Here is a 14117-nt window from a genome sequence, read left to right as displayed (position 1 = left end):
CTGGGTAATACAATACCCCTTCTCTTCTTTAGAGATGCTTACCTGCAACTTTCACTTACTCTTTCATGTGGACATAAGCATTGAGGCTTACCGGTGAATTAAAGTTGGCAAGAAAGTCAAACCCTAGTCACTTGTTTTTAGCTAGCTTGTGATACATAAAGGAGCTCTGAAGTGTTTCTTTTCCTCCCCAAGTGGGGAATGTCAGATAGGCTATTTCCTGCCTTTTCTTTCTTAACAATATGGCGTGGGAGGTCTCAGAAGTATAAAATTGCTTTTCCTTAATCAAAAATACAAGACTCTTGGAGCTTTAATAGAGACATATTTTCTTCTTGTTCTTCTCAACAGTTCTCAAACATTTGCGCTACACTGGGTTTAATGATACGGGAGTTTTAAAGAGGTTGAATAAATCACTTCTTTGCTTTTCATCAAGTGACATGCTGGTGCTATAGCCTCCGTTAGAGATCTGGCAGACCTTTCAGGAAAAAACAGCATTAAAACCAGACTGAATTTACTGTGTTTAAAAAACAGCAGTGGAAAAACATGCCTCAAATACATAAATGTTACTGTTAAAACACAAAAATGTCAAATGTGCATGAGGTCTCTTCTGTTCATGGAGACCTCAGTTATATTCGGTAAATATATTCAGTTACTAGTGGTAACTTGAAGATACTTAAGTGCGGGGAAGAGAAGGAGGGATAGCTAAACAGAAGGCTGAGAAGGGGGTGCAGCTGTGCAAGCATGTGTTGGCTGGCTGAAATTAAAGCTCTGGTAGGTCACAGTACAGTTTGTTCTTTCTGACTTATGAATCCCACACTTTATGTCTTTACTTTGCTGTATTAATGGCTTAGGTACCCAGGAGTGTGTGTGCGTGTATCTGAATCAGGCAGTGGTCTATCATCTACATCAATCATCAGGCAGCAACAGTGCACAAACACAGTTACATTCTCACCCACTTCAAGAGGCTTTTGCTTTGCAAAATGTAAAGCCAGGGGTATGTCACTGCATCTTCCCAACTGGACCCTACGGAGAGTTCCTACTAACTGATAAGGACACAAATAGCTCTTACATGCTTTATAGTTAGAGCAAGCTTAAGGTGCATTACCATGTGAACATTGCAACCTGTATTTCCAGCACAGTCACTCAGCTCTCATGCAGAGATGCTGTCAAGCCAGGGAGAAGGAAAATCAACGATGCTGAAAATAAATAAAACAATATGCTTACATGTATTGTAAATACATCACATCCTCCATATTTTACATACAAGTCTTCTTATGCAGCTCCTCCCACCCTATTAATAAAATGTCCTTAAGGTTTCAGAGTGGAAAGCTCAGCAGTTTCTGATGCAAAATGACAGCAGCAGAGTGATGATGATTTACACCACCTGCAGATCAAGTCTGAAGGCTTTATTTACATGCTGCAAGACTGACTGCACAAGGCTTTGCCCAGTTTGGTGTATGGGAAATCTGGCAGTGAAACAAGTTAGTTGTGTTATGAAATTAAAAAGCCTTCTAAAGACCTAAGACATTAGGTGCTGCTGTATTACATTCATAAAATACCCAAGCCTGGCTCTAATGGGCTGTAAATGAACTCTGGGTGAAAAATATGTCAAAATAAAGCTACAGACTGGCTGGGAGAATGCCTTCTAGGTTCCTCATAAAGACTTCACACCAATTAGCGAAGCTAGTCCCAGGCAGCATGTAGCAGGCTTTATGCTAGACCTTGCAGATGCTGGGACAAAACTTTGTTTTTTACAGAACCAGTATGTACACCGGCTATAGGCTTCAGTGATGGGAAACACAAGATTTGCAGTGAGAGCAAGGCAAATGCTATCGTTTAAAAAGGAAGATAAATAAAATTGGTACTACCAAGAAAGTGGGAAATCAGAGCTGTGTGGGCTGAGTTCTGTCCTTATTTGGCTTTGGGGAATTATGTGATTTTATTCTGTGACTCAGAGTTGTTTTTACAGCATTTGCGTCACCCAGAAAAGTTGAATCTGCATAAGACCCAGCATGTTCCAGGAGAGAATATGTTGTTCTGTAATGTGAACTCACTAACAGCCACTGTCAGCTTTCATGTTTTGCTTTATTATTTTTGTCATTCCGGCATAAACTGTAAAAAGTCTCAGAGCTATGGGGTTGCATATGTACATGCAGTAACAGGGAAGATCTTAACACTTGGAGGATTGTTTTACAAATGAATCAGCAACAGTGAATTTCTTTCCTTGAGAGCCATGAGCTTTTAGTTTGCCTCCTTCAGCCTCTATTTACATGTGGAAAAACACAGCGTATGAAGTAGATAATGTAACTGCCTCCTCTCAGTTCTACCCAGATCTGACCATATTATTTCACTTGCAGAGCCTCACCCATTATAGGTGCCACAAATCAATCACTGCCCGAAAGTGTAAATGCTTGTGTTTTTTCCACACAAGAGGGTTGTTAGAGGATTTAGCACGTAATGCTGTAAGGAGATGGCAGAACTGAAAGTGGGTGAGCTCGGGCACTGGTTTGAAGATCTTAAAGTTTGGCAGCAAATCCAAACTTAGGGCTTTAAAGGCTGGCTTGTAAATGCTGCAGCCCTGTGATGCAAATTGCTGATCCAGTATTGGTTCACTGTGCTTGTTCAGACATGTTCAAGTGTTTCTGAGAAGTTATTTTTGTGCTGGCAGGCTTTATGAGAGATCAGGTGGTGTCTGCCCATGTGGCTCTGTGTATCTGTAAAGCTGAAGAACATTCCTCTTCCTGCAGCTGGCACGGAGCTGTTGTAGCAGTATGACACTGACATAAACACCACAATGGATAATTAGACAGAAATGAGGTTGCGTGCCCGCAACCAGCCTGGAGCATGTTAGTGGCTCTGTGCGGATGGGTTTTATTAACGGCTATGGAAGAGCCTCAACCTCCCATCCATTGTTCAGGAGTGAGGAACAGCTCGGACATAACTGAAATCCCAAGCAAAATGACTTTTTCCCTGTTCCAGGTGGCTCACATGTACCTGAGGGAGGGATGCTCACCTTTTACTCCCTCTTTGCTGGAGGGCGCTGACACCAGACTTTGGCTTTGGTTTCCTGCATTGCTTGTTTGGCACTGAGCTCAGGCAGAAGGGTGCGTCATGACCCCATGGGCCATTTCTGTAAAGGAAACTTCCTTCTCTCTCACTTACTAACTTTTAGTATAATTTTATGTTTTTAACTTCACTTTGCCAACGGTCTACTTTTGGCTTTTGCTTTTCATTCACTCAAGTTTTGTCAAGAAAAAAGGCTGAGGATAAGTAAGATGCAGTCATCTCAGGCTGCAGCCTGGGAGAGGGGAGGCACTGCACTAATCTGCTGTCTTTCCTTTTGCATCCAGAGGAGAAGAAAATGAAGCTGACACAATTATCAGATAGCTCATTAACTGAATCCCATCAGAACTGGTCACTGCAAATTCTTGGTGATTTACTTCCCCCATTTAATTAATTCCTCTCCTAGAAATGATTAGCTCACATTAGAGATGAATTACCTGTTAATTTTCTGTTTGATAATTAGTGCTCTTCTGGGCCCTGATTAAACTTTCTTGCCTCACGTCAGATTTGTTCAAAAGCAGACACTTAAGTCTTTTGATTTGGGTGTCTGTTGCCATTTCCTATTTTACGTATGGGAAGACAGGCTGCTTTGCAGTGAAGGCAGAGGTCTGATAATGCCAGAGGGTGTCACGGAGAGGTGGTTCCTTTCCCATCTCTGCCATGGACTTCCCATGTGCCTGGGGGAGACGAAAGACATAAAAAACCCCACCCAAAATTCATTACAGTGCAAAACTTCGACCTTTTCAGCTTCTGCTCTTCTGGCGCCCAAAGTCTCTGTGCCTTGATTTTTTATCTGCATGAGTGTTTGTCAGGCGTGGGGCCAGGGCAGAGTGGCCTTGAGAGGGGTTGCAGCAGCAAGGGCTGCCTGCGCGGTCTTTCGTGGTGGATGGGGGAATTTTCTTGGGGATCTGGTCTTTGCTTCTGAGGCTGCTTCTGTGTTTTATCTACAGACTAGTTCAATGTGAAAATGCAGAAGCTATCCAGGAAACAGAAGGCGATGCTTCCCCTCCCCGCAGTCCCCCTCGGATGTGTTTGCAAATCCCCATCTCCTCTTTCAGTGTGCTTCTGCCAGACAGAAGCCTGCTGGCATTATTAATTTTGCAGCACAGTGTCACGGTTTCAACAGGAGGGGGGGATAGTCCCCTTTTGATCCATGCTGGCCCATCACTTCTGGTGGTAGGGCTCTTCTTTAGAAGAGAGAGTGGTGTGGGTTTGGCTCTCCCCACATGGTGGAAAGCAGAGAACATGGGGCTGCTCTTTGTCAGGTGAGCACTCAAAAACCTGCTGGTTTTATGACCTTTGGGTGAACACTGCTTGTGTTAAGTACTGCTGCGTGCCGCAGAGCACAGTTTGTCCCTGCATGCTTCTGCGCGAGTGGTGGCAAATGCTTCAGCCTCACCTGGGATGGAGGTCGGAGTGTTTGCCTCATGAGCAGCTATGGGGCTGGGCTTTGAACCCATGATAAGGTGGAGGAGTGCAAGGTCTGTGAGCAATGCCCCAGTGACACCTGACAGAGTGTGTTTGGGCTGGGCTGGTTGGTCATGCACAGGCATGATGGAGGAAAGGCAAACGCCCAGCAGATCTTTTTATGGAAAGGTTTGATGCTTGAATAAATTCATTTAGTTCTCCCCCAGTTGCTGTCTAAGCCTCAAGTCTCCCAGAACACTTCTGTTCCTTGGTGGATAAGCCATTCAGGCCCGGATCCTCAAGGGTATTTCAGCTTCTGTGCCGCTGACATCTCCTGGCTAGTGCCTAATCCTTTTCAGGTCTCTCAAGTGTGAAAGGAGCCACCTAAACACACATGCTGCTGCCTGACAGAACCCCAGATCTGTGGGGAGGCAGTGGTGTCTCACAGAATCATAGAATAGTTTGGGTTGGAAGGGACCTTAGAAGATTGTCTAGTTCTAACCCACAATGGGTGTCACAAAATGTGCGTTCAGATCTGGGCTTTGCTGGCATAAGCCAACCTCGCTGTACTGCGTTACTGCCCTGGCTGCCCACCCCATTCCCCTGTGGATGCTGCTGCCCCTCAAGTTGAGAGGGACCTGTATGTGTTCCTCTTTTCTGCACCCTGTGATGAGGCCTGATTCTGTAGCCCTTCAGCTGGACTTGTAGCACTGGTAGACCTGGTGAGATGTTCTGTCAAAGGCACCTACCTACTGAGCATCCACCCAAAGTAACAGACTTGAAGATGTCCTGGCTTGGTGCTTTCATTCATCACTTCCACAGTCTGCACTTTGTTTTGCAATTTTTAATTTGCACCACTAAAAAACCTAGTGGCAGCCCCAAGTGGCGAAGTATCCTGATCTCCTTTAAGAGCAAGGCAAGCATTTCTGTTACACTGGTGAGCCCATTGCTCTGGTAGGAGAAAAGATTGTGGATGGGCTGTCACCAAATGTACCTGATTGGTTGCTGCGAATACTCAGTGAGTGCCAAGGAGGAAGAGGATGTGTTTTGGATGCCCTGCAGGTGCTGCCAGGCACTGGGGTGAAGGCTTGGCCAGGCCCGCTGCCCCTTCCCCATCCCATCCCATCGTGTGCCATGTGTCCCCCCAGCACAACCCACTGAGTCTCAGAGGAGAAGCATGAAAGTGCTGCCTAAATCAAAGTGAAATAAAAACTGTAGTGAGAAATTCTGGGTGGAAGACAGTTTTTTTGAGGCCTGCAGTGTCTTGCAAAGTCCTGGTATGATTTATTTTAATGCTGAATGTCTACCCCTCTGTTGCATTTCCCACACGGTGGCTTGATCAACGCGCTTCTGCAGCGTCTCCCTCCCCCTGCCTTGTATGTGGCGTTTACCTCCTCTTGTTTATTTTCTGTTTCCCACCATACAAGGACAGCAAATATTCTCTGCTCTCTGTTGTAACTCAACTCAGGCATAGCAGCTCAACCAACTTGTTGCAACACGCTGCCAAAGCGCAGCCTTTCTCGCAAGTGCAAAGAGGGCTTTCCCTACCTGTCTGCAGGCTCCCATGAACCCATCCTGCACAGCATCCCTAGATGCAACCTAGAAATGGTTAAGGGATTTGCAGGCTGCAGCTTTGCTGCTATCGAGTTAGGATGAGTAGAGCTTTCTCTTCACGTTGCCAGTTGCTAGGCTTGGGACTTTGTGCTGATCCTATCCGAGAGTGTAGGTTTTGCCCTGCTGCAGAGGAGCTATTTCCTCTCACTGTTGATTTGCTGTCTCGGAAAAAGCTGTTGTACCCCTTCTCCCTCAGGTACTGTGGTCTTCTGCAGCTGGCAGGAAACAAAGCCTTTTGCATGAGTGTACTTCTGCAATCCATAAATACACCCCAGCGTGGGGGATTTGCTGTGTTTGCCCATGACACAGCCATGGGGGCTTTTTTGGCAACACCCAGGGGTTGGCATGGTGGAGGAGGTGTCAGCAGCCCGTAAAATCACAGGCAGGCAACAGTGGGAAGCAGAATATATGGGTGTAAATGCGTTCTTATCTGCTGTGGTGGCTGTTCCCTTCCCACCCCCAAGCTCTGCTAGCTTTAATCATTTTACACCCGTGCAAAAACACTGCATACATCAGGTGATGGATATTTGAGTAGCAGCATTACTGGAGCTGGATAATCTAAACCCTTTGCAGATGAACTCGATGGAGGCCTGGAGAAAGCAGATGGCTGCTCTCAGGACAGCTGCCCCAGCTCTATCTCCACTCCAGTGCACTCTGGAGCGATGATGGGTTTCTCACCAGAGTTCCATGTGCTCCATGTCTGGGCTCCATGAGTTTCTCTGTCATTTACTCATGACACATCCTTTCTTAGTGGTCCAACACTTGCAGTCCAGGTGTGCTGCACCATTGTGGGGAAGCTTTTACTTTTTTATTTTTACACAGCTGTGGGGACGAGACCTGAAGACTTTCTTATGCCACTTTGTAAGGAGAGGGCATGTGTGAAAAGTGTGTAGGTGGCTGTTCACATTGTAATTCACTTTGGCTGGATGGAGGACTTGACCATAATGAACAGTTTTTAGTAAGTTCTCTTGCTCTATTTTCAGCCCAGTCCTTTAACTGATCTGGGCAGGATTCAATTCACTGAATGCATTGCCATTACATGCTCAGGAAGGCATGATCAGTTCATTTAACAAATCTTCCAGATTATCTCTAAGTGTATACTGCTCTAACCTCCTGTTTAGTGTGCTGGTTATTATGTTATTGAAGTTCATTCCTGATTTGATGATTGGCTCCTTTCCTATCTGCCAGCATCTTTGACAGACATCAGAATTATCCTTTTAGTTCTATTACCAGGTAATTATGGATGCTTGGCATGATGGCATGCTCCTTATTCCTAGGCGTTTAGAAGTGTTAGTCAAGCAGGTGAAAGTACCATGATAGGTATAGCAAAAATCACACTGTAGTCCAGTTATAGCTTCCCAGATCCCTCGATCCAAGAGCTCATTCTTCCTGGGTATCTGACCTGGCTACAGAACAGGCTCCTGACAGAAATACCTGAGTTAAGCAGAGACAGGTAAGTCATGAACCTGCCCCAAAAGTTGACACTATTTGGTGGGGAAAAGGTGGGTGGCACTGATCCTGTCATGGTGATGGGAGAGATGAATCACCAGGAGGTAAATAAACAGGCTGGTGAGGCCTGGGAGGGCTGTTGGCTTGGATAATGTACTGCCTGTTGTGTTTTTAAGCGCAGAAAGGCTGTTTCAAAAGATGATTGCAGTGCTGTGTTTAAGCTTATACGTGGCAGTGGAGGCAGCTTTATTAAGATCAATGAACTCACTAGCCACCAAGGGAGAATTAGGCGGGGCTCCCTGCGATGTGTCCTTGCCTTCATGTGTGTACTGCACAGCCTTTCCATTAGGTAACATGGAACTGCAGGTAGTCTCTGCCTTGGGTGGCAGCCTGTGGAAAGCACAGCATGAGGACTTCCACAAGAGACAAGCAGCTCTCTGTTTATCACACAGGATAGAAATGACCCTGCACATGCCCAGGGGCTGAGGCAGATCAGCTCCCCAGCTGCTAGTAAAAGTGGCATGAGGCTGAACCCTCTCGGGGCTCCCTTGCTGTGCATGCCCACACCACCGGCACCGTTGGACCAGCTCCAGCAGGGAGGGCAGGTTGGCTGGTACGGGTGCTGCCAGCCTCGTGTTTCCCTGTCTGCGAGCGTGACGTGAGCAGCAGCTGCCTGCTCAGCCGCACGCCGGGCACCGGTGGTGATGATGCAGTGCAGCACACTAAGCTGAGGGCTGCTTGAAGGCAGGATTCCCCAAACCCTGCAGAGAAAGATGTGTGATGCAGCCCCTGTTCAGGCTTCCCCAGCAGCAGTTTGTCCCTGAAATTGGGTGCCTGAGTGTGCCAGACAGTTTTAGTTAAGGCCAAGAGTCACAGAGCAGATATGGGGGATGTAGATTCAAGTTCCTCTTCAGCTTTAGTTAAATCTCAGCCCAGCTTCCCTCTCCCTCCCCAAGGCTATTCTGGGTATTGTGGGGAGTCACCTGACAACCCCAGTGATGTTTTTCAGCATTGCATCTATACACATGTAATGCAGTGGGAAGCAGGAAGTTACTTCCATGTCAAGTGCCCAGCCCCTCACAGCACAGCAGCCCATGCTTGCTGACTCCTCACTGGAAACACTACTGTTTGATTAGCGCGAGTGAGACATGAAACCACATCCGCAGGGTGGGTCGGGAGAGCTGGAGTAAAAGCCAGTGGCTTGGACAGCCTCGAAGAGGGTCTTTGTCCTGCCCTTGCCATTGGGAGGATTTTACCCTGATGGAGTTACACTCCATCCCCTGGGCTCCTTGTCTCCTTTGCACGGGGTCTGTGTGATGTCTAAGTAAGTTGTGAACAGAAGTTCGGGTTGACAGATATAATACACTAGCCTGTGGTTTGCTGTGTACTGCATCTGCTTCAGTCTCCCTACCCTAGAGTGTGCTGTTCCCTTTCAGAAGACACTCCTGCTACAGCTGCAGGCTTCTGGGCTTCTGCTCCTGCTTGCAGGGCTTGGCCATCATGCGGCAGCTGGGCTGGGGCTTCAGATCTAGTGCTTGACCCTTTCCTCTTTTCTGCTGCTTCATTGGCTTCACTTCCTTACCCTCCCCGTGGGTAAGCAGCTTTTTGGTGGCTATTTCTTGCCAAGTGCTGCTGTTGGCTGCCTTGTCTCTGCTTCCTCAAACCATGGATCAGGTGGTGAAGAGTACCCCAGAGTTGCTCCTGCAGGTAGCCTGCTGTGAGGCAGCTACTGGGCTGCTTTTACCTTGGGCTGGGTTTGGGCACTCTGACATGCTCAGCACTGTCTAAGCTGCCCATGGGTGGGTGTCTGTCTGTCAGCAAACTGTCCCCACTTAGACCAACTCTGTGATGGCAGCCCACTGCTTGGCAGCATGTGTGCATGCTGCACTGCCATGGGGACATTGCTTGGGGTGGAAGGGAAAGCAGGGCAGCTGCTGGTGTGAAGAGGCTGCAGGGCTGCAGCATTTCCCACAGAAACCCAGGCCAGCTCAGTGAAGGTTAAACCAGGCTATCGGCTGTTCTTCAGTCTGTCATGTCTTGCCAGGGAAGCTGGTCAAGGCTTGGGTAGTTTTATGTGTACGCAGCAGAGAAACCTGGACACTTGGCAGAGGCTGCTGAGGGGAATTAGGGGCCAAAATCAGGCTTTGGGGTGAGATGGATTTATTTCTGAAGGGCAGGAGCCATTTTGGCAGCTCGGACTCACTGTTGCTGGTGGCAGCCCTCCTTGCTGAGGATACACGGGGAGGACATTGTTGGTGCACCACAGCAACTCCCCCTTCCAAGGGGTGTCTTGTGGTGATACGGATCTTCTCTGGCTGGGGTGGGACTAACAGAAGGCTAGCAGGGCATGGCACAGCAGCCTGAGGGGGCTGGGCAGGAGGTGAGGGGGCTGCGACATGGGGCAGAGAGCCAGTGACAAGGTGCAACCTGCAGCATCCAGGTTGGGCAGGGACTGACAGCCCTGGGCTGGGATGAAATGGGACCTCCAGGCCCTTGGGCAGGGGTAGGGAAGCACCCAGGGGAGATCCCCCATCTAACACCTACAGGTACCCTCAGGGTCCTGGATCTTAATGCCTCAGCAAAGTCTGGGGCCCTCAGTCCAGACAAAACCAAAAGTTCTGCCTGTGGAAGAAAAGCTGTCCTCTCTTCTAAGCACAGGAAAGGCTCTTAACTCCTTGCCCTTGAAGTCCTGGTTGGCTCCTCAGCTGCTTCTGTGTCTCCTGGAAGCAGCAACATCACATGTGTACCAAGCACTATTTCTGGTGGTGGCACAGGCTGTGCTGAGGTTGCGAGTGCCAGCATGGCTGCGCCGGTCCGTCCTGTCAGCTCACAGCGCAGCAGTTCCCACCGCAGAGGACACCTTCTCCATGCCCCAAACCTCCAGCATCCGGAGCTGTATGTGCAGTGGAGCAGCTTGGCTGGGTGACCACCCTACACGCAGCCTGAGTCCTGGGGGCAGAGGTGACAACAGAAGTCTGATCGAGAAATGCTGAGGCAGCGACTTCAAAGGTCACCCCAGTGATTACATGCACAGGAAAGGCTCAGACGTGTGAGACAGCTGCTGCTGTGAGAAGAGGGGAAGTGTGCACCGAGCTGAGGCTGCTATTACAGAAACTCAGGAAACCAAAGCCCGGGTCGGGTGGAGGGGCTCAGGCGCTTTGTGGCGCAGGGACCTCATCCCCCATCACTTGTCCCATGAATGCAAGCAGCTATTAGAGATAAAAACAGGCGAGTGAAGATTTTCAGCCGCTGGAGTCAGGCAAGCAGCTTTGACTCTTCACTGCTCTGAGGAGGGCAGCACGTGGCCGGAAGCATCCAGACATGCGATGCTTGGGATCCAGCTAACCCAATGCTGATGTTTAATGGTGAATCTAATTTCATGGAGGTGCCCTCAAAGCTGCATGCCCCCAGCTGTCTTGTCATCTTCTGTCAGAGAAAACGGGCCCTGCTGCGGCCCGTGATGGTGCCCACAGATAGGTGTCTAAAGTGGGTCAGGTAAGACCTCTTTCACCTTCAGCTAGGTGAGATGAGTCCCACCAGCTCTTTTTAGCCAGCCTTTGGAAATAAAGGGAATATTTTAACTTGCAGCCGAACCACTGCAAGAAGTGGTCCCCAGTGATCATTTTAAATAATACCAGTATTCACATCCTTAACCCGCTGTCACCTGAAATGCCCCTGTCCATGAAGAAATGGGTTGTTAGAAGCAATCTTGCACCAAATTTGCACAGACTTGCCCTGCAAGGCAGGCTTGTCCTCACTGCCAGCTCATGAAGCGGTACCAAGGCTTACGACCACAGTATACACCACTGGAGCAGAGCAGGCTCCTCTGGTCAGGGCTGAATTCTCCAAATTCCTTTGGTGGAAGATCAGATATAAACATTTTTTTTATGGTGTTTTTTTTTCAGTGGCAGCACAGCTCTGCTGCTTTCTGAGCTCAGATTCACTGCTGTGTTAACCTCAGGCTTCTGTGAGTTCCCAGAGATTACAAAGGGCAGGACAGGTCATGAGGAAGAGCCCTTGGTGGCAAAAAAATATAACAGCGCAGAGCCACAGCAGCCAGGTCTGTATCTTCTGAGTCTGCTTTCAGCCTGGCAGCCACGACAGCTTCCCAGCACTGAGCATCTGCAGTATGCTCAACCCTCAGCATTAACCAGCTGTGAGTCATGCTCTAAAAATGCTGAGGTGTGGTTTAAAGCCCAAGTTTGTTTCTTTTAAGAATAAATGCTGGTCTTTTTTATCTACCCTCTGGTATTCAAGTTTTTCTACCTAAGAAGACTAGAAACTTCTCCTTACCAGGCCTCTTTCTCATGTCATGCCCTTTCATGGCCAAGGCTTATCAGGAAACTAATCAGGAGTTGCAAGAGCTGGCAGAAGTTCATGGCAGACAGTGAGTGGTGAGCTTGGTGCTCCTGAAGCACTCTGCTGAAGCCGCTTGCAGGGCGATGCTCCCCGGCCCAGAAAGTGTGACCTCAGTGTGTCTCCCACCACCAGCCCCTCCAGCCTCCCCCGTGTGCATATGCTGAAAGATTCATTTCTGTGTTGTGGTCTGGAGGTGCATGAAGATCCTGTCCATAGGTGATATACAGAAATACACTGCTGAAAGCCTTGGAGCTGCTGCTGCTGCGGGCCAGTCAGGAGCTCCAGGTTTGCCTGGAGTAGATGTTGGCTGAGGAGGGCTCATGATGGGTCAGGACATGGGCTATTTCAGCCATTACTACCTCCAGCAGCAGTAGAAAAGGCTGGAGTGGGGTAGGCTCAGTTGCCAGGCCAGCTGCAGCCACCAAGCAAGGTAGGTGGGATGTGGATGGCAGAGCTCCTGTCAGAAGCTCCTGCAGGAGCTAATTTTATCTGTGCTGGTCTGTGGTGAGGCCGCCTGTTGCATTAGCTCTCTGAGAGGCGTTCCCTGCCTGCCTTGTTCCAGCTTCAGCTGGAGCCTGCTTCAGCAGCATTGCTAACAGCATTGCAGCTGCTCATCTGGGCACCTGCAGGCACTTACTGCCACCGTAGCCCCATCCCAAAAAGTGACTGCAGAGGTGCATACAGTTTAACAAGCCCCCCAGTCCCCGTCCCACCAGCCTCCTCTCCCACCTGTTGTACATAGGAGAGGTTCCCAGTGCCCTCCTTAGAGGATGTGTTTTGCCAGGTCCCGCAGGCTGCCCCTCTGGGGGAGGTGTCTCTGCAGAGCACTTTGTGGAGCTCAGTGGTGCTTTATATCCCATCCCTACCGGTCCCTTACTGTGCACATGGAAGAAGAGCAGTTAGGCACAGGAGAGCCCCAGAGCCTCAGCAGAAATTTGGTGTCTTGGTGCAGATCAACCCCTCCTTGCTTCTGACGAGCAGATTTAGTACTGCTGTGTGAATCAAACAGCACGTCTAGTTCCTTGGGAGCTGCTGACTGATCACATGCCAAATTGTCCCTGAGTCACACTTACCATCCTTGCCCACTGCCTCCACCCCTTGTCTACAGCATGTGTGCACCTGGGGAGAGACAAAGTTTATGGTACCACTGTCAGGGTGCTGGCAAATGCTGGGGAGAGAGGAGCAGGGAATAGTATTTCCCCTTCTCCCTTCTAGTTTTCCTCATGGACCAAAGGCCACTGATAAGCTTTCTGTGATCAGACAGGTTGTGGCTTCCTGGTATTCCCATGGGAACCAGGACCTTCCGGGAACATGAGCTGCCCTGGACTGGTGAGCACCCAGCCAGTCCCACTTCTGTCCCCATTGTCTGCTGCCTGCTCCAGCAGCTTCAGCTCCATGGCAGAAGCAGCAACGTGCCTGTGTGGCTTTGGAAATCTCTTTCCTCCGCTGTGCAAAGCAGTGTGGTGCAAAGCACAGAAGTGCAAAGCTGGGGCGGGGAGGGGTGGTACAACAAGGTGGTGGGGAAAGGTATCTTTCAGATAAAATCAGTGCTATATGGGTCACCCTCTGCCCTCCAGCACCAGCCTGCTCACGTGCTGTTTAGACGAATGCAGATTTCCTGAGGTGCCAGTCAGATGCCTGAAGACTGAGGGAAAGCCAAAGCAAAGCAAACCTGATGTAGCTGGGTGCTTTAATTTGCAGGAACAGCTGAGCAGCAGCAGGCTGTTTCCCAGCTGAACCTTTCCTGCTGTATCAAGCATAAATTCATCAGGTATTCCATTTCCTGGGGAAAAAAAAAAAGCAGAATAACTTGCTTAGAAATAAAGAATAGAGCTATTTTTTTTCCTCTGACATGGTGAATGCAATTACCTAAGGCATGCAAGGCTGAGATAACTCATCCAGCCCCCACTTTCCAAAGAAACCATCATCATTCTGTCAGAAAAGGTTTTAAAAGCCAATTCACATCCTGAATGCTAGAACATCACCACATACAGAACCTGTCCTTATGACTTCCACACACCAGCTGCAGCATTGCAATCAAAGCACACTAATAGACAGGGCAGAGTTCATTATTTTCAGGGCTATATACACCACCACACAAGCTCCCTGTATTTGCTGACCCTTCTCCTGGTGCTGTTGGCATCTCCTTGTCCTTCAGGAGCAATTCCCAGCAAAGCAAAGCACACTGGCATTCTGTTACCAGCATGTGAGCCACGCTGGGGCTGAGA

The sequence above is a fragment of the Nestor notabilis genome, unplaced genomic scaffold, assembly GCF_000696875.1.
Source record: "Nestor notabilis isolate BGI_N333 unplaced genomic scaffold, ASM69687v1 scaffold12895, whole genome shotgun sequence".
Lineage (NCBI taxonomy): Eukaryota > Metazoa > Chordata > Aves > Psittaciformes > Psittacidae > Nestor > Nestor notabilis.
This window is presented reverse-complemented; position numbering follows the sequence as displayed.